General features: G+C 44.4%; 1 pseudogene; it reads left to right on the forward strand.

The window, feature by feature from the left end:
• The first annotated feature begins 351 nt into the window (after window positions 1-351).
• LOC142784992 (uncharacterized) lies at window positions 352-22336 on the forward strand (annotated as a pseudogene).
• The last annotated feature ends 1903 nt before the right edge of the window (window positions 22337-24239 follow it).

A 24239-nucleotide genomic window follows, 5' to 3' on the forward strand; every position in this document is an offset into this window, starting at 1 on the left:
TGCCAAACAAAGGATCTAGGATAATACTCGGTGTAGTTCTCTGCTGTTTGAGGCCAGGACGGGAGTACTGCGAACCACCGAATTAGACGTGTCAGCAATTAAACACAAGACTATTAAGCGTGGCGTACGCAAGCACATGTGACAAAATCTAATTCCCGCCGCGGCGACTGTATTTTCAACTGAGGTGCAAATACTGAGGTGCGTGTTCCTAGATTTAGGTGCACGTTAAAGCATCCTAGGTGGTCCAACTTCCGGAGCACTCCTTTACGGCGTCTTTCATAATCATATGGTGGTATTGGGACGTTAAACCCTGCTATTACTAATATCAAGGCACGAAGTGCCTAAGGGGCAATGCGTGAGGTGACAGTCCATGCTAAGGTGGCATCATTTGTGGCTGTCGATACCAACTGCAGCAGCCGCGGCTCCTCCCTGAACACAGTATACCCTATAGTAGGATAAATAGACTCTCGCACTTCTGCGTCGGGCTAGCTGCTGCGCTATAGTGTTGAGTGGAGTGACCGCACCTCGCCGCCTGATCCCTCCTGCATTGCCCGCAGCGGCAGCGCTGTAGTCGAATAGTACTGAAAGAGCCGCGTGCAGGAACTGCTATGCGCTTCGGCTCCTTCGTCGCACTTTCTCGGTGAAGATTCATTCGTACCTGCCCATCATTCATGTCTAGCACATGATGTCATAGCACTTGAAATATGACACACCAATCTATTGAATTGGAGCTCCATAAAAGCCCTTGTGAGAGATAGAAAATAATTCAGAAAGGGTGTGTCATATACAAATTTCTTCTCTCTTGAATCTTTCTTCGTTGGTTAGCTGTCTACAATATCTCGAATAACTGGGCCGATTTACTGGAAGTTAGATATGCTCAGAAAGCTGTGAGATTAAAAAAAGAATTACTCTGTCACACGCACACAAACCCAGAAACTCATAAGTAAAGAGGAGAGAGGAAGGGAATCTGAACCCACTGCACCACAAAATGTTTTCGTAATACAACTTTTCAGGGTATACTGAAACATTTACACGCATTTACAGCGACCACCAAGTGCCAAAGTTGGATGTTCTGGTGCACAACCCACCCCCCAAAAAGAGATCTGCTAAGGGTAGCCCTGCGCCCACGGCGCATACACATACACATACAAACTTCCCACTTCAATCCATGTAGAATGTTGTCCATAAAGTGCTCAAAAGCTGCAGGTGTGTTGCAGAGTCCAAACGGCATCACAATGAATTCTAATGGTCCATCTCTAACAAATGCCATTTTTTCTTGTCGTCCTCATTCATTGGAATCTGCCAATAGCCTGACCTCAAATCCAGAGACGAAAAATAAGAGGCCGATGATAGACAGTAGATAGCATCATCAATCCGCGGGAGTAGGTATACGTCTTTTTTAGTGATGGCGTTGAGACGGCAGTAGTCAACACAAAATCACCATGTCCCATCCTTCTTCTTCACTGGAATTACTGGAGCGGCCCACGGACTACATGATTCTTGAATCACATTTTTTGAGCATCTCGCAAACCTGTTCATTGATCACTGCACGTTCCGAAGCCGATACACGGTATGGTTTCTGTCGGAGAGGTCTGTGAGATGTCGTGTCGATTCGGTGTTTTATACGAGAAGCAGGGAATGACGGTGGATCGTGGTGAGCGAAATCAAAAATACCAGCATGTTTGCGCCGAATACTCGCCAGTTCATTACGTTCCTTAGTGCTGAGTGACCTGCCAATCATAGCCAGATTAGAGGAGCCCCTGGCATGCAGATTATCGCAACGGGTCTTATCCCGGCAATCACTGCTTTCTGCGAGGATGGCAAGCGAGAATACTTGGTGTTCACGAATCTCTGCAAGTTTCAAACCTTCCGGCAGCACTGTTGGTTCGTCAGAGCAGTTAATCACCCATAAACCAGTGTGCCCTTGCGCAACCGATAGCGTGCAGTAAGGTAATAAAACTGCCTTCTTTATGCAACTGAGATGCACGGGCTCCACAGTTGCGTCAAATGTTTTCTCGCTTGCAGGTGAACAGACAACAGGGACACAATTCGCAGACAATGGCGACGCAGCTGTGTCCATGGACACGCAAAGTGCACTTTCCTGACAGGGTGAGTTTTCTATAAACGCAACTGGGATATCGGAATCTACTGTAATTTGTCCTGTGCGGCATTCAACAGTGGCACCACATAGCTTCAAGAAATCTAGTCCCAGAATGACGTCATGCGTAGTATGAGGGAGAACAGCAAACTCTGCAACAAAGTTCTGGCACGCCAAACTAACAGTCACAGTGCAGACACCAACAAGAATACGCGGTTTGAGCGAGAAACTGCTAGCGCACTATGCGGGGCCTTATCTTGTTCTAGACCGTATCAGTGATTTAGTTTACCGCCAATAGTTTGCAGCTGGCGAAGCTGAATACAGCGTGTCTCTATAAATGCGCGCTGTAGATTTCACCTTTTCGACAGTATGAGGTCTCATAACTAGATTAAGTTTAATGTAGTCAGACGAGAAGTGCACATGTGTGTGTGTGTGTGTGCGTGCGTGCGTGTGTGTGTGTGTGTGTGTGTGTGTGTAACAGTGAATTGAAACAGTTATTGCAACGACGCAATTTCGGTGAGCCTGCATATTCACTCGTGCACTATGACCCGTAGCAGGTGCGTCCACTGATAAAGGGTTAGAAACACATTGAACGCGCTAAAACGAGCAATTACAAGCTTTCGCAGGCTCTGGCGCACGCGCTCCTAATGCAGACGCTCCTGAGAACTTCAGTACTATGGGACTACAGCGCTGCCGTTACCTTCAACCACCGGAGAATCAGCCGAAATGCGACGTGGCCACCTCGTTCACTCCACTGCTCCCTCCTAGTAGACTGTACTTCTAGTACACTGTAGCTGCGCCATGCGGCGCAGGAGACGCTGCCATTTAAATATCTCTAGGCATACTATAGGTAATAATTTTAAAGACGATAGTCTTTCTTGGGGACCTTCGACAAAAAAATTTTGATGTGTCTGTCTGTACATCTGTCTTTTTGTCCGCCCTAACGACACCTGAAACGGCACCAAACGGCCAAACCCATCCGCAGCGCCCACCTATATTGCTTAAGGTTTAGTGTTCATACTTGTGCGATTATCAACTAAAAAGCAAATATTGCACCTACCTGAGGCGCCATACCAACACGTCTATGTTTTTGTATAGCTGCCTTTATACTAGAAGAGGCACACACAAGTAAATCTAAGGACTGGTGCATTTATCGCGTGGCACTAACACTGCAACACGATGCTCAAAAAGGTGTTTCCGACGCTTTGCCACGATGACACGGTGGTGGCACCTGCCCGTCGCCTTGCTTTCTACACCTTATCACCTCCGAGACAGGCGCGCATCTTTCTCTGCGGGCGCACATGCCTTTGTTTTCAAGGATAACTGCCAGATGGCACTCGTGTTTAACGGGTCTCGATGCACTCGTTTGCTTCTGCTACACGCTCGAGGCGCTCTCACGCAGTGCCTCCAGAATACCATTAACCAATTTTCTTGCGCAGAACATCAAATAAACGTTTTTTTCACTTTCTCCAGACGCAAAATTATGGTCTTTTGACGTCATTTGCAGTGTAACGTACAGATTCGGACCAAATTTTTAAGTGACGTCACTTCCGTGCGGTGCAGAAGCCACTTCCACAGAACACTTATAGACCTTTTCAAAAACGCCTCTCTGGGCGCCGCCATAGTCCTTTTTGCGCTGCGCAAATTGGCGTGACCCCTGAAAAATGCACTGACAAGGCTGCACCCTTAGCCTTCGTACTCCCGCGCGCAGCCTATCATGGCGGTGTTTTTTTCCCTCCTATGAAAAGGTGTATCCACTTGCCACTTCTGTGTGGAGTTAGCTGCTGCGCCGCGTGGCGCAGGAGACGCTGCCTTGTTCAAATTGTCCGAGGTTAGCCGTGGTACTTTTTGTCGATCGGCATTGCGAAGCTCCGTTTTATTTCAACTTTGATATATTAATGCGAGCTTGTGAGTCAGGCTTCACGGGCCGCTACAATGAAGTGAACGTGTCGAGAGGCTGTGAACCATGTCAGCTGCTGTGCTTCACCAACGCCCGGCTGCGCAGCCTCCAGCGTGAAAATTCAACGCCGGCAAATCGCTCGGAGACTGCCTACGAAGACGGAATAATCTTGCACAATCTAGGCGTGTTCGCCGGTGAGTGAAAATGCACTGCTTTGCATCTGAACATGGCCCTTTTCTCTTGCATGCGCTACAGTTTTTGTCATTTCATAAGGATTTTCGACTTGGGCAGCTAACGAGATGCACACCTTGTGAATGTTTGAGATTGTTTACTTCGTAGTCATTCGCTGAAAATATCTTTACTGCTAAATTTGTAGCACAGATCACAGCATAAGTTCTACCTGTTTCTGCTGAAAATTAGTCGGCTGCAATATATGCTCGTAAATTCAATACATAGTAGAGTCAAGTGAATCTTTAATACATATACGCATTTGTACATTTTTCATGTTTGCAATGAAGCACATTACGTTTGTGTGAACAATATAGTCAATCCAGTTGGGGAATTACCTAGTTTTGTCCTCTAAAGAATGTTACTAAAACAAATTCTTTATAATGCCATCCACAAGTGTTATGTGTACACTACCTTTCTTATATGCAGTGTTTCCATATACATTCTTGATAGTCATGCATCACCAATCAGTTCACGCTTCGACCAGAGTAACCAGGAATGTCTTTTTTTCTTACAACCAGACCACAGCCTCCAAGGAACTGCTCATATTAGTGTACGTTTAGATGCCTCATCACTCTGCACCTATCTCAAGTCAGTGGAGAATGTGTCATCACTGAAAGCAAACCCGTGGGCCAAAATCCTCGCAAAGTATGGTTGAAGACACCTAATTTATTGAGCATAATTTGTGCAGCCATTTCTGTCTTACCCTGCTCATGAGTCTGTTTTTTTTTCTTCTCAGAAAACTGGACTAAAGAGAGACCATTGATTTCCAAGCTACCCACATCCAGTTGTAAGAAGCTTAACAGTTGCCATAGTGACTACCCCATGCACGGACAAATTGAAGCCTTATACTTAAAAGCAGTGATAGCGTACGGTATGTTCAAGCTGTACGAAATTGGGTGCACAGATTGTTGCTTCTTGCTTTATGAATTACTCAGTTTACAGGAAATGTGCAGGCTTCAAAATTCTTGCACAGTGCATGTCATGGGGTGCACATACTTTACTTCACTCTACGTGTCGAACTTTGCATAGAGTATCACATATAACTAGGTAACAAATGGGCTTGTAGTAGTGCATATTTAGCAGCACTTCTTTTTCACATTGTGTATAGATTACTGTGAATGTAAATACTGTTGCAAGGCAGTGGTAGGTACAGCTGTATTAGTGTTAAAACAGTTACTAATAATGCGTGCATGTTGGGAGTGACACTACCAAAGTTCTAAAAAAACTGCAGAACTCGTGCCTCCATTAAGCAAGACATGTCTCGCAGAGGTAGCAATCGCGGAGCCTAACTATGAGAGTAAAATACCTGTAAGAATAAAGAAGAATAAGAATGAGTGGATCACATTCGACAGGCATTCTCAAATCATGAATGATAATTTGTCACTAGCCCTCAAGAGGAAGGTATATAACAACTGCATCTTGCTCGTACTTATTTACGGAGTAGAAACCTGGAGGCTTACAAAGAGGGTTCATCTTAAATTGAGGATGATGCAGCGACGATGGAAAGGAAAACGATAGGTGTAACCTTCAGACACAAGAACAGAGCAGAGTGGGTCAGGGAACAAATCGGTGTTAGGGATATCGTAGTTGAAACTACGAAAAAATTAACATGGGCTGGGCACGTAGTATGCAGGCAGAATAACCGCTGATCATTAAGGGTAACTGACTGGACTCACAGAGAAGGAAAACGCATGAAGTGAAGACAGAAGGTTAGGTGGGCCAATGATATTAAAAAGTTTGTACGTATAACGAGGCAGCAGAAAGTGCAGGACCCGATCATGGGAGAGGCCTTTGTCCTGCAGTGGGTGTGATCAGGCTGATGATATGCCAAAAACAAGCACCGACATACACGCAAGCAGTCAGCCTTTGTGTTTAAACGTATGCCAATATTTGTGCTTGGAAGCATGTTTGTTTACATGACAGAGTTAACGCAATCAAAATGAGAAGTAATCAGTCACTTGCATTCGCTTGCATTTATTCTACTGTGACTCCATGACCATCATTCCTAGCGTGTCCATGGGCTCCATTTCAGCATCCGAAATCTTTTCTGCTGAGAAATGCTGCTTTTCAGTTGTTTTCTTCCTCTAGTAAATTTGGTTTGTTTTTTCAAAATGTTGTGATCACTCTGGACCGACTTGTGCGAGTAGCAACGAAAACAAGGGGCTCCCAATTTGAATTTGCTGTTGTGGATACCAATGTGTTCAAATTGTCGAGAGATTTCCTCCAATATAAATACACGGGCTGTGCGCTTTTACTTAACCGAGTTCAAATAACGACCTTTTACTGTAATAATATGTGTGCTATGAAAAATACCTGATGCATGACAAGGCATTTTCGAATGTATGTTAATTTTTAACAGAACAATGACTGAGTGCACTCAGTAGGTATATTCAAAGTTGGCTAGTTTTTGTACATGATGATAATTTGAATATCTACTAACAGCTGTTTCCTTGATATCGCTGTGAAATGTGTATCCAAAAGGACCAGTTTTGTGTATTACCCATGTTAAGAGGGAGACGAACAGTTAGGAAGTAGCGAAGAATAAAATTGTGAATTCAGTTTCTGCCGTTGCTCATCGTTTCAGCAGTGTCTTTGATGACTATGCACCACTGGCACAAAAAAAAAACCCTCATTTATTCATCTGTCAATGCAAAGCATAAAAACTTTGAAGGTCATTAAAAAAGTAAGGGCCATTTGGTTCCGCGTCAGTAAATATTCATTAGCAAAAGTTTTTATTGGTGGGCTTAGTTTAGCAAAAACCTACTCCACTTTTCTATAGAATCACTGCCAACTTCTTAGTGCTTCTCGTACCGTCGCAGTAGTTTCTTTAGGCAATCTGAATAAGAGATCGCCGCTTGGTAATTGAACCTGTTCCGAACGGTGATCTTGAATTTCTCACGGTCTTCAAATTGTACCCCGAGCCACTGTTTCAAGCGAAAGAAGAGAAAATAATCAGACGATGCTGGCACAGGACAGTAGGGCGAGCAACTAGTGTTCCCTACCAAAGTGTTTGATCTTCTCATTGGTTCTGAGTGTGGTGCAAGGGTACATGTTGTCACGTAGGAGGCTGATTCCGGATGAAAATTTGTGACGTCATCATTGTTTATTGTACTTATTGCTGTGGTGAGTGTTTGACAGTATATGTCAGCTTTAAGTGTGGCCAATTTTTTATTAAATTAAACACAAAAATTCTCTTTTTGGCTTGAAATATGGTAGCCATCCTTTTCTAACTAGAGTTTGCTAATTGCTGAAAATTTTTTTGGTTTTTGCGAAAAGGAGTGGTGGCACCACTGTGTTGTTTCTGTAATTGCGTACACTATGAAGGTCGTCACCTGTGCAACGGTGTGCGAAAACAAATCATCTCTGCTTTATCGGTAACAGTCCAAAAATGTTCGTCTACTTGATGTCCTTTAGTGTTTGAGTTGGTTGGTAAGCAGTTTTGGAACCTCGCTTCGTGATATCTAGTTATATCGGCTTCAATTGTGCAAACTGTGCCGAGGCCAACAAGAGGAACTTTGTCTTACAGGCCAGTACCTATTAGTCCTCCATTAATTGCAATATCCTGTCCACTCAATTGAACAGTTTGGTTGGTCTGAATGCTCGGCGTGGTGCTCTACTCTTTTTTGTATGCATTTGTGCAGCCATTTCGTAAGTCTTAACACCGTATTCCGACACTTGTTTCACTCCTCACATTTGGTCCATGAACTGTGCACCATTCCTCGTAAATTTGAAAAGCTAGCGATTCTTTTACAGAAATGTGAATACAGTGTGCACTCCACAACAGCCTGGAGCAACAATATTCGCCAACATCGTTGTCTGCGTTATCCTTCAAGCAGATGACTCCTGAGCTAGAACAATCACTTCAGTACTTTCGCTCAGAAGTAGCAGATTGTGCTGTGCACATAAGTCTTCAGTGTGACGTGCGAATACTTAAAGATTAGGAAATGGCCCTTACTTTGTGAATAAACATCTTAGAAAACTTCATTATGCAGATATGACTTGCCTATTTTTCTAACATTGTTACCGTGACTTCCAGCACTTCACAGCTGTCTAGTGTTACTAATGTTCCATACGTTCCTATTGTATGCGTATATGTCATGTGCAGTGTATAGCGAATGCTATCCATTGGTGCATAATTTCTTTGTTCACGATTGAGTGCTTTTGGGAGCACAACAGGCATCCTCTATCTCGTGTGTCAGCTGATCTATAGTAGGCAAGCAAGGGCATCATCATCATCATCATCAGCCTGACTACGTCCACTGCAGGACAAAGGCCTCTCCCATGTTCCGCCAGTTAACCCGGTCCTGTGCTTGCTGCTGCCAATTTATACTCGCAAACTTCTTAATCTAATCTGCCCACCTAACCTTCTGTCTCCCCCTAACCCGCTTGCCTTCTCTGGGAATCCAGTTAGTTACCCTTAACGACCAGCGGTTATCCTGTCTACGCGCTACATGCCCGGCCCATGTCCATTTCTTCTTGATTTCAGCTATGATATCCTTAACCCCCGTTTGTTCCCTAATCCACTCTGCTCTCTTCTTGTCTCTTAAGGTTACACCTACCATTTTTCTTTCCATTGCTCGCTGTGTCGTCCTCAATTTAAGCTTAACCCTCTTTGTAAGTCTCCAGGTTTCTGTTCCGTAGCTAAGTACCGGCAAGATACAGCTGTTATATACCTTCCTCTTGAGGGATAGTCGCAATCTACCTGTAATAACTTGAGAGTGCTTGCCAAATGTGCTCCACCCCATTCTTATTCTTCTAGTTACTTCAATCTCGTGGTTCGGCTCCGCGGTGATTACCTGCCCTAAGTAGACATAGTCTTTTACAACTGGAAGTGCACTATTACCTATCTCGAAGCGCTGCTCTTTTCCGAGGTTGTTGTACATTACTTTCGTTTTCTGCAGATTCATTTTAAGACCCACCTTTCTGCTCTCCTTGTCTAACTCCGTAATCATGAGTTGCAATTCGTCCCCTGAGTCACTCAGCACTGCAATGTCATCGGCGAAGCGCAGGTTACTACGGTACTCTCCATTAACTCTTATCCCTAACTGTTCCCATTCTAGGCATCTGAAAACCTCCTGTAAGCACGCGGTAAATAGCATTGGGGAGATTGTGTCCCCCTGCCTTACACCCTTCTTGATTGGTATTCTGTTGCTTTCTTTATGAAGCACTATGGTAGCAGTTGATCCCCTGTAGATTTCTTCCAGAATGTTTATATATACTTCATCGACGCCCTGATTCCGCAGTGTCTGCATGACGGCTGATATTTCTACTGAATCAAACGCCTTCTCGTAATCTATGAAGGCTATGTATAGTGGTCGGTTATATTCTGAGCATTTCTCTATTACCTGATTGATAGTATGAATGTGGTCGATTGTTGAGTAGCCTGTTCGAAATCCCGCTTGTTCCTTTGGTTGATTGAATTCTAATGTTTTCTTTACTCTGTTAGCAATCACCTTTGCAAGTAGCTTGTATACTTGTATTAAAGCTTATATACTTACATTATACACCTTTGTATAATAGCTTGTAGGCAAGCAAGGGCAACGGTAGCTAATTCTCTTAACTTGTCATCCGTGACAACTTCATTATTCGCCAACTGTTACTCAATTAAACTGCCTGTCACTGCAATCCTTTTGAAACGTAAACCATGTTTTCTTTTCAACATGATCCTGTAAATAATGTTTTCCCAGGATGCACTTGCTTATCACAACTGGAAGTTGATCTAGTTACTCGTAAAAATATCGGACGCGCAGGTAAGAACGCAGATTCTAAACACAATATCGAGAACAATGTTATATGCAGGGACACCTAGCACAACAGCGTGGGGTCATTTCTTTTTATTCAACGCAATGTGCTTCTCGCCAATGCGTTGTCAAATATCATATTGACACTCAGGCTAATCGTACTGTCACTGCACTTTTTGAGAGCATGTGTGGTGAGGAAGACAATGGGCAGCACACTACCAAGTACTGTTCAAGGAGTGTCTAGTGTACATATCGTTGTCTGGCTGAACGAGCCAAGAGACAAAGTTGCAAAATTTCAGAGGGTAATTTTATTAAACAGATGGCTATCACTTTTTTTTCATGTATTGTTCAACTCAGTTAAAGACAGTGTTGCTTGTTTACATGTATAAAGCTGCATTCGCGATTGTCAATAAACAATGTAAGCTTACTTGCTTGGCGTGTTTTTTGCCAGTTGAGGCCTCTCGGTCAACTGGCGGCAAAGTGGAAATATTTATAATAACATTAGGGTGCCGTGCGCGCGAATACCACCCTGCAATAGCAGCGAAGAAACGCCCATAAACCTGCGGGCGCACACCGCGACTACAGTGTACTACACCATAGCCTCCTCTATACCTTTGGTGCCCGTCAAACGCTCACTCAGCGACCGTCGTCCTTCCTCTCACCTACCGCGTGGAATGCAGCCTGGTTTTACGCTGCATTTCACCGCGGCGCGACGCTGCTCACGTAGGGTGTTCTTTTGTGGCTTGTGGAGCTCTTGCCACTGTATCACATGCTGGCGCGCCTAAGCAATCGCGTGTCGCAACGTTTCCTTGCTGCTGTGATTGTTTGCTGATATACCTGTAAGCGCTAATAGCAATCACGAAGCAAAGGATAGTGTCGTCAACGTATGTCAGCTGATGAAAAAAATTGGCCCGAATATACATGTTACACTGTAAATGTCGTCGAAAGACGATAGTCTTGCGTCTGAAGAGCGGAAATAAAACGTTTATTTGACGTTCTGCACAAGAAAATCGGTGAATGGTATTCTGCAGGCGCTGCGTTAGAGTGTCTAAAGCGTGTGGCGGAGGCGAACGAGCGCATCTAGGCACGTTAGACACAAGTGCCACCTGGCAGTTATCTTCGAAAACGAAGACGTGCAGCCGTCGAAGAAAGACATAGAGCTTCTCAAAATTGACTAGAGGGCACTCTGGCGCTGCGATCGTTCAGCAACCATGGGAATGATGGGTAGCACACACATTTGCCTAGTCCTCGTACTTGCGGGCGGCGAATCGTACTTACGGCTACGTTTATTGCTGTGTTTCGCTTTTGTTTTGAAAGAAAGATTGAACCCTTTTGAACTTCGTGACGCAATTAGGAAAGGTAATTAAAAAAATAAGGCGGTGAAGCGCAATCGCTGAACATTTGCTGATTTTTGTTTCGTGAGAAAACAGCTCCAAGCCACACGACCACACACGGAGCCAAAAGCTGGCAAGAAGTACGAAGATTAGACGAATGTGTGTACTACCCATCATTCCCATGCTTGCTGAAGCGCCATGCGTTACAGCTCCTATAGACACTAGCGCCAGAGTTCCCTCTAGTGTATATTGGGAAACTCTATGGAGAAAGATGCGCGGCAGTCTCGGAGGTGATAAGGTGTAGAACGCAAAGCGATGGGCAAGTGCCACCACCGTGACGTCGTAGCAGAGCGTTGGAAACACCATTTTGAGCATCGCGTTGCACTGTCAGTGCAGCGCGATCAAACGCTACATTCCTTAAATTTACTTGTGTGCGCCTCTTCTAGTATAAATGCGGACATAGAAAACATCGAAGCCTTGTTGTGGCGCCTCAGATATGCGCAATTATTGCTTTTAATTGACAATCGCACAACTATAAACGCTAAACCTTGAGCAATATTGGTGGGCGCTGTGGATGAGGTTGGCCGTTTGGTGCCATTTGAGGTATTGTTAGAGCAGACATACAGACAAACGTACTGACAGACAGACCAAAATTTTTTCGTTGAAAGTCCCCAAGAAAGACTATCGTCTTTAAATGTTTTATGTGACCTCCTTGCGCCCGATTGCGTACTGCTGTATGCCAGATTGCAGCGTGTACTGCTGCGTGTACATTGAAAATCTCAAGAAGCAAGCAACGCATGCTCGTGGCTTCTTGACCACTCAAACCTACGAGGCACTTCTGCTGACAACGTATTCGACAGTTGCCTGCATTCGCTATTTGCTAAGAACAGAGAATTTTCTATTTGTTCTTACGCGAAAATTTGGCAGTGATTCGATTGAGCCGTTGTTTGGAACACTCCGGCGTTCACTGGGCTGCAATGACCAGCTGGATGCCCGATCTGCAGTGAGTGGCTTAAGCTCCTAAAAACGGGTATTGCAGCTGCGTCAAAAAACAGTAACGTGCTTCGCAGTGAAGAAGCTGGACAAAACAACGGGTTGTGGTTGCAAGGCAGCAGACGCCAACGATTTCCGCCAAGCTACCTGATGAAGCTATTCACGTGTTGGAGTGCTTGAAGCGGACAAACCGGGCCAGCCAGTCTTCCAACGTTGCAGCTGTCAGCAACGTTGTTTATGTTGTGGCTACATCGCAGTTATTTATGTTGGTGGCTGCATCGCACGCGTTGTTATGGAGTACATAGATTGCGAAGATTGCTGTGCTGTTACAACGAAAGCTCTGTCCAGCCAACTCCAGCAGTTTGTTCGGCATCAAGACAGAGGCGGACTGCTCTATCCTTCTCACAATCTCCTCTACGTACTGGAAACCTTGCGGTAATTTGTATAAACGGTACTTCGAAAGGAGCCAAGGCTTTAAAAGCCCCTGAAAACACTACTTGAAGCAGCCGTTCCAGCCGTGTCAGATTCAGCGCTACTGAAGTGCACTACGTCTTATATCCAGCACCACAAGGACCTAGCCGTGCTGGTTTTCAGAAGGTTCATCAGGCCACTCCTTGTCAACCATGCATCTACAACCACGGATAAGAACGGCGTTTATAAAACGTTTTTTTCAGAAGCCACTGTCATGAAACTATGTGAAATTCTGAGTCCGCAATCTCTCTTCGGAATAAATTCAGTTCGTGCCCTCATTATCTCGCACTTTCAAAAGCCTCTGAATCATTATTTTGCACGTGCACTGTCAATCATATGACTGGTGTACTACATTTGCCAAGTTAAATACAGTATAGAAATCACATAACAGTACGCCGGTTTTGTCGATACTCAAATAAGCATGAGGTGCGGTCGCGAACCAGCTTTAGGTATCGTTCAGGCTAGGTTCGCCGTAAGCATGCTTAGAATACGTACGTCTAGTGGTATTTAAACTGAAACACTCGATAAATACAGAAAAAACCACAATATACGCGTACCATGATGCTCCCATGGCCGCACTTCAAGCTGCCGTACACACCCGCCCAGATGGATGGATGGATGGATGGATGGATGGATGGATGGATGGATGGATGGATGGATGGATGGATGGATGGATGGATGGATGGATGGATGGATGGATGGATGGATGGATGGATGGATGGATGGATGGATGGATGGATGGATGGATGGACGGATGGATGGATGGATGAATATGGCTGTACCCTTTAGATTGGGCGGTGGCTAGCGCCACCAAGCCGTAATATTTAATGAATCAAAACCTAGGTTTATTTTTTTCCTTTTAAATACTGAGGTTGAGGATTCGTACTTTGTAGTGAAGGGTTTAATTTTCACTTGTGCCTTGACTTTATCCACCAATCAGATAACCTCCTTCTATTTAAGTCTACCCGCTTAAAGTCTATTTTGCCCTCCCTGTCCCTAAACCCCAGTGCTTTGAAAAATCTGCGCCATCATTCTGAACTATAGGGTGAAGCCCTTTACAAAACATTATAAAGTGTTCGGCAGTTTCTTCTTCCTCTCCACACGCACTGCATATCGTGTCTACCCTTTTGCATTTGACCCGATATGTCTTGGTTCGCAATATTCCCGTCCTGGCCTCAAACAGTAGAGAACTACCCCGAGTATTATCATAGATCCTTTCCTTGGCAATTTCCTGCTTAAAAGTTCGATAGATCTCTAGTACGGACTTTTAGTGCCCGCCCTACGTGAGCAGTGCCACCAGAGAATTCAGCGGTGGAGCCATGCAACTCTGTCAACGGTGCTCTCCTATTGTTGTGCCGACAGCTTGACGGGCACAGCAGGTATAAAGGAGGCTATGACTACGCCTCTAACGCGACCCCTCCCCCCACCCGCTACTATAGTGTACTAGAATATGGAGAGTGTGTTCAGGGAGGAGCCGTGGCTGGCGCAGTTGGCATCGACAGCCGCGAAATGGCGCCACCTTAGCATGGGCTGTCACCTCACGCTTTGCTTTCATACACTTCTGTGCTTTGATATTAGTAATAGCAGGGGTTTAACGTCCCAAAACCACCATACGGTTATGAGAGACGCTGTAGAGGAGCGCTCCGGAAATTCGACCACCTGGAGTGCTTTAACGTGCACTTAAATCTAGGTACACGCACCTCGGTATTTGCGCCTCCGCTAAAAATGCAACCGCCACGGCCGGGATTCAATCCCGTGATCTTGCATACGTATTTGCTGACACGTCCGCGAAAAGCTTTCTAATGGGTTTGTTTGTACTGCATTCAAAACAAAATTTAATGTCAAAGCCACAACACACGGTCCAAATGCGGGTATCAACAAACGACGGCGAAGCAGTCATCCCTTGGGAAACTGCCTGCAATTTTTAAAGCTTGGTTGGTGAACGAATAAAAAGTTAGGAAGATTGAAGTATCGAAGGAGCATTTATAAACCCGAAAGCTTCTTGTTATATCACAGCTATATCGAGTCGTAGTCTGCACATTGCGACAGCTTCAACTTCGTCACGCGCACGGCACCATTGTTGTCGATAGTTGCATCATGCAATTTTAATTATGTTGCTAACGTGAGAAAACTGCCATTTGATGAAGAGGCACGCCGTAGCTGAAGACTTGGGAATAATTTCGATAATCCTGAGTCTTTCAACTACTACGCACCCGCCGAAATACTGTTGCTGTGGCCAGGATATTGCACTGTACTGTAAAAAAAGAAACATCACTTGACAACACTGTCAGACTGTCAGAAGAAACTCTTTATTTACGAGCACGCATACTGTTGTGAGCTGTAACAACGATAAATTTGTAGCCATTCTGTAGAATTATCAGTTCACGATCACTTCATCACGGTGGCACCTTTATGAACACCGACTGGTTTTCTTGTGCAGCTTTTTTTTTTCGTTTTGTCTCTCGAGACTGGTTGATACCCTTCACGTAAAAAAGAAAGTCGTGACAGCACGTAAATTACCGCTCTCTCTGACACGAGATGCGGTGCGATCGAGCTCATATAAATTCAAGGTAAACAAAGCTTGAGTAAGCATTCCAGTGAAGCTGCAGTCCCTGTAGTATTTGCCACTTCGGGTTCGTAGCCAGCAGGAATGTCCATCGATGAACATGAATAAATGACCTCACTGTCAACAAAGGGTACTGCAGTTTTCTTGGAGATTGTAGATTTGACCGCCGAGTTCTTCCGCTTTCTCGGAGGTCCCAGGTGAAAGATTTCTGCTGGTTCCCTACTGGGAGTTGCTGGTTTTTGATGGAACCAGCAGTTAGGCTGCTGGTTTCTTGCTTGATGTACTGGTTTCAGCAGTGTGCCTACTGGTTTTCTGCTGGTTGCAGCAGGGTGCCCACTGGTTCTTTATTGGGACCAGCACGCTGCCTACTAGCTTGCTGATGTTCCCAGCAAGCTACGTGCTGGTTTTACGTGTTCCAGCAGTGTGCCCATTGGGTTTCTGCTGGTTCCAGCAGGATGCCTACTGGCTCTTTACTGGGACCAGTACACTGCCTACTGACCTGCTGGTGGTCCCAGCAAGCTGCCTGCTGGGTATACTGGTACCAGCTACTCCTCAGTAGCACTAGTATTGTTGGCGTTTTTTCCAAACTAATACTAAGCAGTTAGCTATTTATTAATAAAGATAGTGCACAATAAAAAGTTCTATTGTTTATTTACAGGTAAAAGCATAAAAAATAGCAGTTTTATATAACGTATAAATTATTATGACGTCTTAGTGCCGAAGTTTAGTACAGCACATGTTGTGCTCTTGTCGTCACTTGTCTGTCTTTGCACTTGTATGTTCGGTGTGTTAGTTGCAAGTTTGCTCTTGAATCTGTGTGACATAAGCCCGTAATAGTTTATTTTTTGGTCAGTTACATCTGTGGAAAGTGCAACGAGTGAATATCAACCTATTTGAGCTGTTCTTGGTGCTATGCTATGTGGTGTCTTGATTTCGTGAGGGCAGATTGCGGCCCACATTGTATCGCAGCGATCGATCTTTCATGCAGGTAAGTTGCATATTTATTTCAAATATAAGTAAACCGTGCATACCCCGAATGCTTCTGTGATTTATTAAGCTCACTGTCGTCGTACATTGTTGTTTGTGATGTTAATAATTTCGGATATGCATGCCGGTTGTTGTAAGCCATGACCCTTTGTCTCCGTATAAAGAAGTATTAACACACTGCTTAATTCTAGTTTGCTGAGTGAACTAATGGGGCTGTATAGATGTAAAAGTTATTCACCTAATATGTAAGTCGTCGTACGCACTGCTTCCCGCGAATGGACGTTAAGTAGCATTTTTAAAGATTGATATCTGCTGTTACGAAATGCATTGACAACAAAACATTTTATTTTGTTATAGATTGCCTGCATCACTTGGCTGCCCTTGACAATACAGACATCTGTGGTGTATATCAAGGTCCCCTGTGGATTTTCATTCGGAACAATTTGAGCGGGAGCCGAAGCTGGCAGATTACGTTTTTCAAGTGTAAATACTAGATTTTCAATAAAATGAATAGATCAACGCTTTTGTTTTATGGGTGTATTTAACGGACTTTTGAAAAGCAGCCCCTTTAAAACTACATGCTATTGAGGGGAGCAAACTTGAATCTGCTCATTGGTACCACTGTAACTTGTATTACTAACTCAGATTACTAAATAATACGAAAATGGAATGTGACGATTGTTCACCTGTGAAGGGACTAACTTCCAGTAAGAAACAGGCCGTATTACATCTGGTTCGAGCTGCAATAAAGCTTGCAGCTGACAATATGCAGCTCGCATCAGGCTTATTGCCTGCTTTGTTGCTTGGAGGTGCGCTCCATGTCGGCGAGTTACAAGTTGGCTGACTGCCTGCAACACTGCGCTGGAACCACATCAGCTGCTGGTTTCAACACCTGCTGGAACCACTAGTTACTGGTTCCATCAGCTACTGGTTCCATCACCTGCTGGTTTCATTACCTACTTGGAATGTGCTAATAAACCAGCACTGCTGGAACCAATAGCCAACCACCAGGAAATTTTCACCTGAAAGCGCCACATCCAAGCTTGGATGCGGCACTTTCTTCGATAAGTAGCTTGGAGAGTTAGGCAGTAACATTGGCACGGCGTCCAGCGTTAGCTCTGGTCTCCTACGTGGTAAGCGAACTTCTTCGCCGTTTATAACGTGCACGTAGTCTCCGAGAATACATAAATACTCGAAGTGTAGCTCACACACGGAGTAGCTTTAGTTCAAGGTCCCATCCTTTCGATGTAAATTCGGTTCCCAAACCTCCTCCGTGCTTCGTCTTTGGGTGCAGCGAAAAGCGACGGCTGCTCACCTTTTTCTAAAGGTATACCCTGTTTCGCACCTTGGTGCAAAGCAGTGTCGTTGCCGCCGATGACTCGGCATCGCCTCACTGTCACGTGGCCAGCAAAAACATTGCCAGAAAAATTTTCGTTAAGCGGGTACGAACACAAGCAACAGGTCACTGAACAGCACCCGAGAACTTAGGCAGAGTGGCGCGGAGCTGATTATCCTGCCAGCCCATGCTGCGGCAGCGCCGCCTTGAGAACCGTTTTTTTGTACACGTGCGCCGCTTCACGCGATGCATGGCGAGAAAGGGTCCCTGAACACACTACCCATGGAGGAAGGCCCAACATTCGTTTACCAACTGCAACATCACCAGTTTAGTTTACCAATGGCAACATTATTTTAACTATAACAGAGAACAAGCATGCTGAATGAGTAGAGGAGGGCTAAATTTTCACCAGTACAAATGCTGACACGATGAAATGACTGGCACTTCGTTCGGAAAGAGCTGGGTCGGATAAACTGATTGGATCTGCACTTTCAGGCTCTATATCCATGGCTTCCAGAAAGCAAGAATACTTATGCTATTCAGTGATTTGCTCTTCAGCTAGGTATTCAAAGTAGTGAGCTAATGAGGTGGATAAAAATTACAGAGAAAAAGAGATGCGCACCTCTTGGAGTGTGGACTGCTCATACATGCCTGCAGCTAAGTCAGGCGATTCAGGTGTGCATATGCTAGCTTGGAGGCCTTCATGAGAAGTTGCAGCAACCTGATAATAGTATATGACTGCTAGTTAAAAATGCCTTCATGAAAAACTGTTCAAAACAGTACAAATACAGCGAGTCATTGAAACTGAAGAGTTGAGTCAATATGACCGTATACATTCCCTCAGTTTCTGCATATTGCTTTACTTACATTGCATTTTACAAATACACAATAACTTCCAATATGCCAAGTGTGAGCAGAATATTTTATTGTCGAGTGCATTCTTCAAGCACAAATCGACCTTTAAGCATAATGTGATGATCAGGTGAAATGTTTACCTGTGCAAGAAGCGGCAAGCCTTCAGCACAACCTTGCATAAGCTGAGGGGGGGGGATCAAAGGGTGATTTGGTGCTTGCTGAATCAGGTACTCAATCACCTAGTTGTACTGGATAAGGTAGCTGGACAAAGTAGCTGTCAACGCAAACCAAGAGATATGGCGGATGAGTCGAGAGAAAGGTTTTGGGGTGGTGGAAGTAAACAGAGAGGTGCATAGGTGGGGTGGTTTTCAACGAGACAGAATTCACTTCGATGGGCGACTAGGTCATGAGGTGGGTTGGCGACTTGCAGGACGCGCAGTAGCTTTTTTGGGGAACAAGCGAGCCCTTCGGGGTGCAGGATAGCTAGTAACGAGGAAAACAACGAGTGAGACTCTTCGACAGGTGTTATGGACAGATGCGTTTCCAAAGTGGCACCAATGTCTTAGATAGGTAGAGTCCGGGGCATAAATAGACGTAGCCACGAGCGCCGAGCTCATTCAGCCATAGGGTCTATTAACATGCAAGGTGGTAGGAACAGGCTGAAGTGGGAGGAGATAAACAGCTAAGAAAGGAGAGGCGTGATGGTATACTGTTTTGTAGAAACACATCTCAGGGACATGGAACAACCTCCTAACAATACGGACTATGCGTGGGAATATTGTAATAGAACAGAAGGTAGCAGGAAGAGGGTTGGTATAGGGGCATTCAATCATAAAAGTACAGACTGGCAAAGCGTCAAGGAGGAGTGCAAGGAACATTTATGGCTACAAGGGAAAGTGGCAGGGCAAATGACACTCCTTGGTTTCGTGTACTTGTGGACGGGAGCAAAGGCCAGAGAGGAAAACCAGGAATGGTAGAGTGTATATCAAAGGACATTCAGGAGTTGGGAAGAGAGTGCGAGATAATTATACTAGGAGACATGAATGCGCAGTGCACCAAGAAGATATAGATGGGTATACCGACCCAACAGGCAAAATGATCATGGATATGTGTGAAAGGCTTGCTTTGATCATTTGCAACAGTACCGAGAAGTGTGAAGGGCAAATAACGTAGGAGGTAGGAAGGCTGCAGTCGACGATAGATAATGCACTGATGTCACATAGGATGTGTGATAAGCTCTGGAGAATGCACATAGATGAGGGTGGCTCCAAAAGTCTGGGTAGTGAGCCCAAACCTATCAAGCTAAGTTTTGGAAGAGCAGTGAAAGTGGGAAGGAGACAAGATGAGCAACTACCGGAAAGTTTTTATTCAGAAAAGCAAATTGAAATAGCCACCAAACAAATTGAGAAAGTAATCACTAAGAATAATAAAACAGTGTGGACATGCACGAATCTAATTAGACTGTTTGAGCTAGAGCTTGCTAAGGCACGTGACAAGTCACCCCGAAAAAGAAGACACAAACCCAAAATTTTGTGGGATGAGGAAGCTAAGAGAGCCATAGCAAAACGTCAGGAAGCCTCTAGGGAACGCAGACATGCTAAGCAGCGGGGTGAACCGACAGATGATGTTGAAATAAAATGGGAAATCTTTTTAAGCTGTAGAAGGGATGCATCCCTTCTGATCAATGAAAAAATTAGAAGAAAGGGAGCTGAGTGGCGAGCAGAAGTACATAAATAAGATAGAAAGGCAGCTGCGAAATTTTGGAACCATCTAAACTCCCTAAGAAATGAGACGAGCCTAGAACAGAGGTTTATAACTACAGATCAAGGTGCTAGGCTAGAAGAGGATGAAGCTATTGAATATAGAAGAAGAAGGGTGACAGAAAAATTTCAACAATGAAGTGCTTTATGCACCACAATAGACAAGGGTGAATCAAGTGGCGCAATGGCTCCATTTTCACAACGAGAGTAGGAAAGGGCTGAGAAAAAGGTTCCTAGTAGTACATCAACAGGCCCAGATGGCATTCCAATTATGCTGATAAAGACATTAGGTCCGAAGTCTAAGCAGGCTTTGAGAGAGGCAGTCAGCAAAATAATAATTCCAGATGGATGGAAACTTTGCAGGATGAGCATGATCTATAAAGGAAAGGGGGACAAAGCTGACATAAACAACTACCGTCCTATAACAGCGACATCAGTGGTCTACAGGCTGGCGATGCAGATTATAAAGGAAAGACAGCAGGCATAGATAGAGGGTGAGGGTGTGCTGGGGGAACTGCATTATGGGTTTCGGAAACACAGGAGGTTGGAAGCAATTTGTTCTCACTGAAGCAGTGCATCGAAATAGCAGAAAAAGAACTCGGGCCCCTGTGGCTAGCATTTTTGAATAACAAGGGAGCGTACGATAGCGTGGTTCAAGAGGACTTGTGGGGAATACTAGAGACAGTGGGTGTGGAAGATGGAGTCGCTAATCTTTTAAAGGAAATCTATAAAAGTAACAAGGTAGTGATAAAGTGGGAAAAACAGGTATCCAAGCCCACAGAGGTGAAACGGGGACTTAGGCAGGGGTGTCCACAGTCACCATTATTGTTCATGAAGTACCTACAAGGATTAGAAGCCAAATTACAGGGAAGTGAACTGGGCTTCAACCTCCCTTTCATCAAACAAGGAAAACTCATTGAACTGAGAGTACCAGCATTGATGTACGCAGACGATATAGTGCTGATGGCTGACAACAAGGACAATTTGCAGAGATTGGTGGACATCTGCAGTAATTAGGAAGATAGGTTAGATTTCAGATTCAGTAAGGAGAAATCGGCAGTCATAATTTTTAATGACAATGAAGGTAGTGAGCTTAGAATACAGGAGGTCACGCTAGAAATAAAAGATAAATACAAATATCTGGGCGTATGGATAAGTCATAGGACCGAGTACCTAAGGGAACACGAAATATACGTAACAACTGAAGGTAAGAGGAATGCAGCAGTGATGGAAAATAGGGCACTGTGGAATTACAATAGGTATGATGTTGTGAGAGGAATATGGAGAGGGGTCATAGTTCCGGGCCTGACATTTGGCAATGCGTTCTTCTGCATGAGATCGGAGGCTCAATCAAGCTTAGAAATTAAGCAACGTGGAATAGGTAGGCTTCCTTTAGGAGCTCATGGGAATACACCAAATCAAGGAGTACAAGGTGATATGGGACGGACATCATTTGAGGGTGGGGAAGCTAGCAGCAAGATAAAATTTGAGAAGTGATTTAGAGAAATGAGGGAGGAGCGTTGGGCTAGGAAGGTTTTCCGCTATTTGTACTTGAAGAAAGTCGATACAAAATGGAGGAAGTGAACCAGAAAATTGACTGGTAAATACTTAGAAAACGGCAGGTGGCCAAACCAAAAAGAACTATCGGTTAAGAAGAAAGTGAAGGAAACGGAGACTGACATGTGGAGAATGGGCATGATTAAGAAGTTCGCACTAGAGATCTATTGAACTTTTAAGCAGGAAATTTCCAAGGAAAGGATCTATGATAATACTCGGGGTAGTTCTCTACTGTTTGAGGCCAGGACGGGAATATTGCGAACCAAGACATATCAGGCCAAATACGAAGGGGTAGACACCGTATGCAGTGCATATGGAGAGAAGGATGAAACTGCCGAACACTTGATAATGTGCTGTAGAGGTCTTCACCCTATAGTTCAGGATGATAGTGCAGAGTTTTTCAAAGCACTGGGGTTTAGAGACATGGAGGGCGAAATAGACTTTAAGCGGGTAGAATTAACTCGAGGGAGGTTATCTGATTGGTGGCTAAAGTCAAGGCACGAGTGAAAATTAAAAGTTCACCGCAAAGTACCAGTCCTATTCTTCACTATTCAAAGGGAAAAAAAGATAAATCTAGTTGGTGCTTCACTAAGTATTACGGCTAGGGGGCGTTATCCACCGCCCGATCTAAAAAGTACAGCCACATTAATCCATCCATCTATCTTCCAGACTATATGTAGAGTGCTCGCGTTTTGTTAGCGTAGCGTCACTGCACCCAGCGTGCGCGCGCTTCAACGTTACGTCGGAGTATATTGGGCCATTCATGATGCACTCGCTGCCGTTTCGCTTGGCTCACATATACCAAATTTAGCATTACAGGACGTGAATGGACAACGGTAGTATTTGACTGGTGCAAACATAATAATTATGAGACGGGCGTCTTGTAACAACGTACATGACTATATGCCACGCTCATGATGCGCTCGCGGCTGTATCGCTAACTCCACATATATCAAATTAGGTGTTACGTGACATCAATGGATGACGAAGGCATATGACTAATAAAACATGATAATTATGACGTGCGTACCTTGTAAAAACATGACAACATACCCGGCTAATGATAGGCTCACGGGCGTTTCGCCAGCACCACATGTATATACTCGATTTGGTATCACGTGACCTGAATATACAACGAAGGTACATAACACGTCGAAACATAATAAATATATGATATGCGTGTCATGTAAAACATGACTACATGCTACGCTCATAGCACGCTCACGGCCGTTTCGCTAGCTCCACATAAACTAAATTTGGTATCAGGTCACGTGAATAGATGACGAAAGTAAAGGACACGTCTAAACATGACAATCATGACATGGAAGTCAAGTACAGCATGATTTATCTCACCCTCATAATGTTGTGCTGATTTTAATGTGATGGCATATCTACCTTCGTCAATCGTGCTTCACATATAATCAATTCCCACTGTACGTGGGATCTGCCTATTTTTTATTTGTTTTTCATATACTTCAGTCAGTTCCCTATCACATGTCTTGGCATTTGATATATGCTTTCCTCTCGCATTTATTTCATTGCCGGGTATCATTAAAAACTGGCGAGGAACTGCACACTCTGCAGTCGAGCAGACAAGTCTCCTCTCGCTGATGTGAGGGACATTTCAGGTTCTTTGAGCGTTCCGCCTGGCTCATATGCACACTCTACCGCAAAACAAAAAATGGCTAGCATCCCTGTCCTTCCTTTCTTCTTTCTCCTTCTACAACAAGGAAACGGTATGCGATACGGACGACGTTTAACAAAATAATAAGCCCTTAAATGTACACTTCTTTCCTCACATTTACGAGTAATTCGGGAAGTCTATTACATGGTCAATAGTGCCCGCTCTTTGATTTTCGGTAGTTGATCTCACAAAATCATGAAAGCATTGCATGGCGTCGAAAATTTGGCAACTTTTTTTCACACTACGAGAAATCATGTACTACCACTCACCTACTGTACCCACTTTCATGCGTACCTGAAGTTCCATCTGTTTTTTTTAACTTGCTTTACTTTTCAACTCAACCCTTCGGCCTTACAACGGGTGACTTAAACGCTGCAAATTTTCAACGAAGGCTCTCCAAATGCCGCCTAATTCCCTCCGTGATGTTGTAGGTATGCGTTATACCTTAAAAATTCACCTTCTTTCTAGCAAGAGTCCTTCAGAGCAAAAAAAAAGTGGGGTATCGGGGGGGGGGGGGAGGGCAGAGGTTACAAAACAGTGTTTCACATTGCCAGTATGGTATGATAAGTGTCAAAGCGTCAGAAGGAATTGTACAGCTTTTTTCTCTTTCTTTTCTTATGGTGGATAAGCTATGGAATTGCACACAAGGGAATGTCGAGAGAACACGTTGTTGGGAGCGGCGCCGAGTCACGGAGAAAGTGGTGACTTCTTTCCTCCTCCTAATAC

This window comes from Rhipicephalus microplus, unplaced genomic scaffold, assembly GCF_043290135.1.
Source record: "Rhipicephalus microplus isolate Deutch F79 unplaced genomic scaffold, USDA_Rmic scaffold_16, whole genome shotgun sequence".
In the NCBI taxonomy this organism is placed as follows: Eukaryota; Metazoa; Arthropoda; class Arachnida; order Ixodida; family Ixodidae; genus Rhipicephalus; species Rhipicephalus microplus.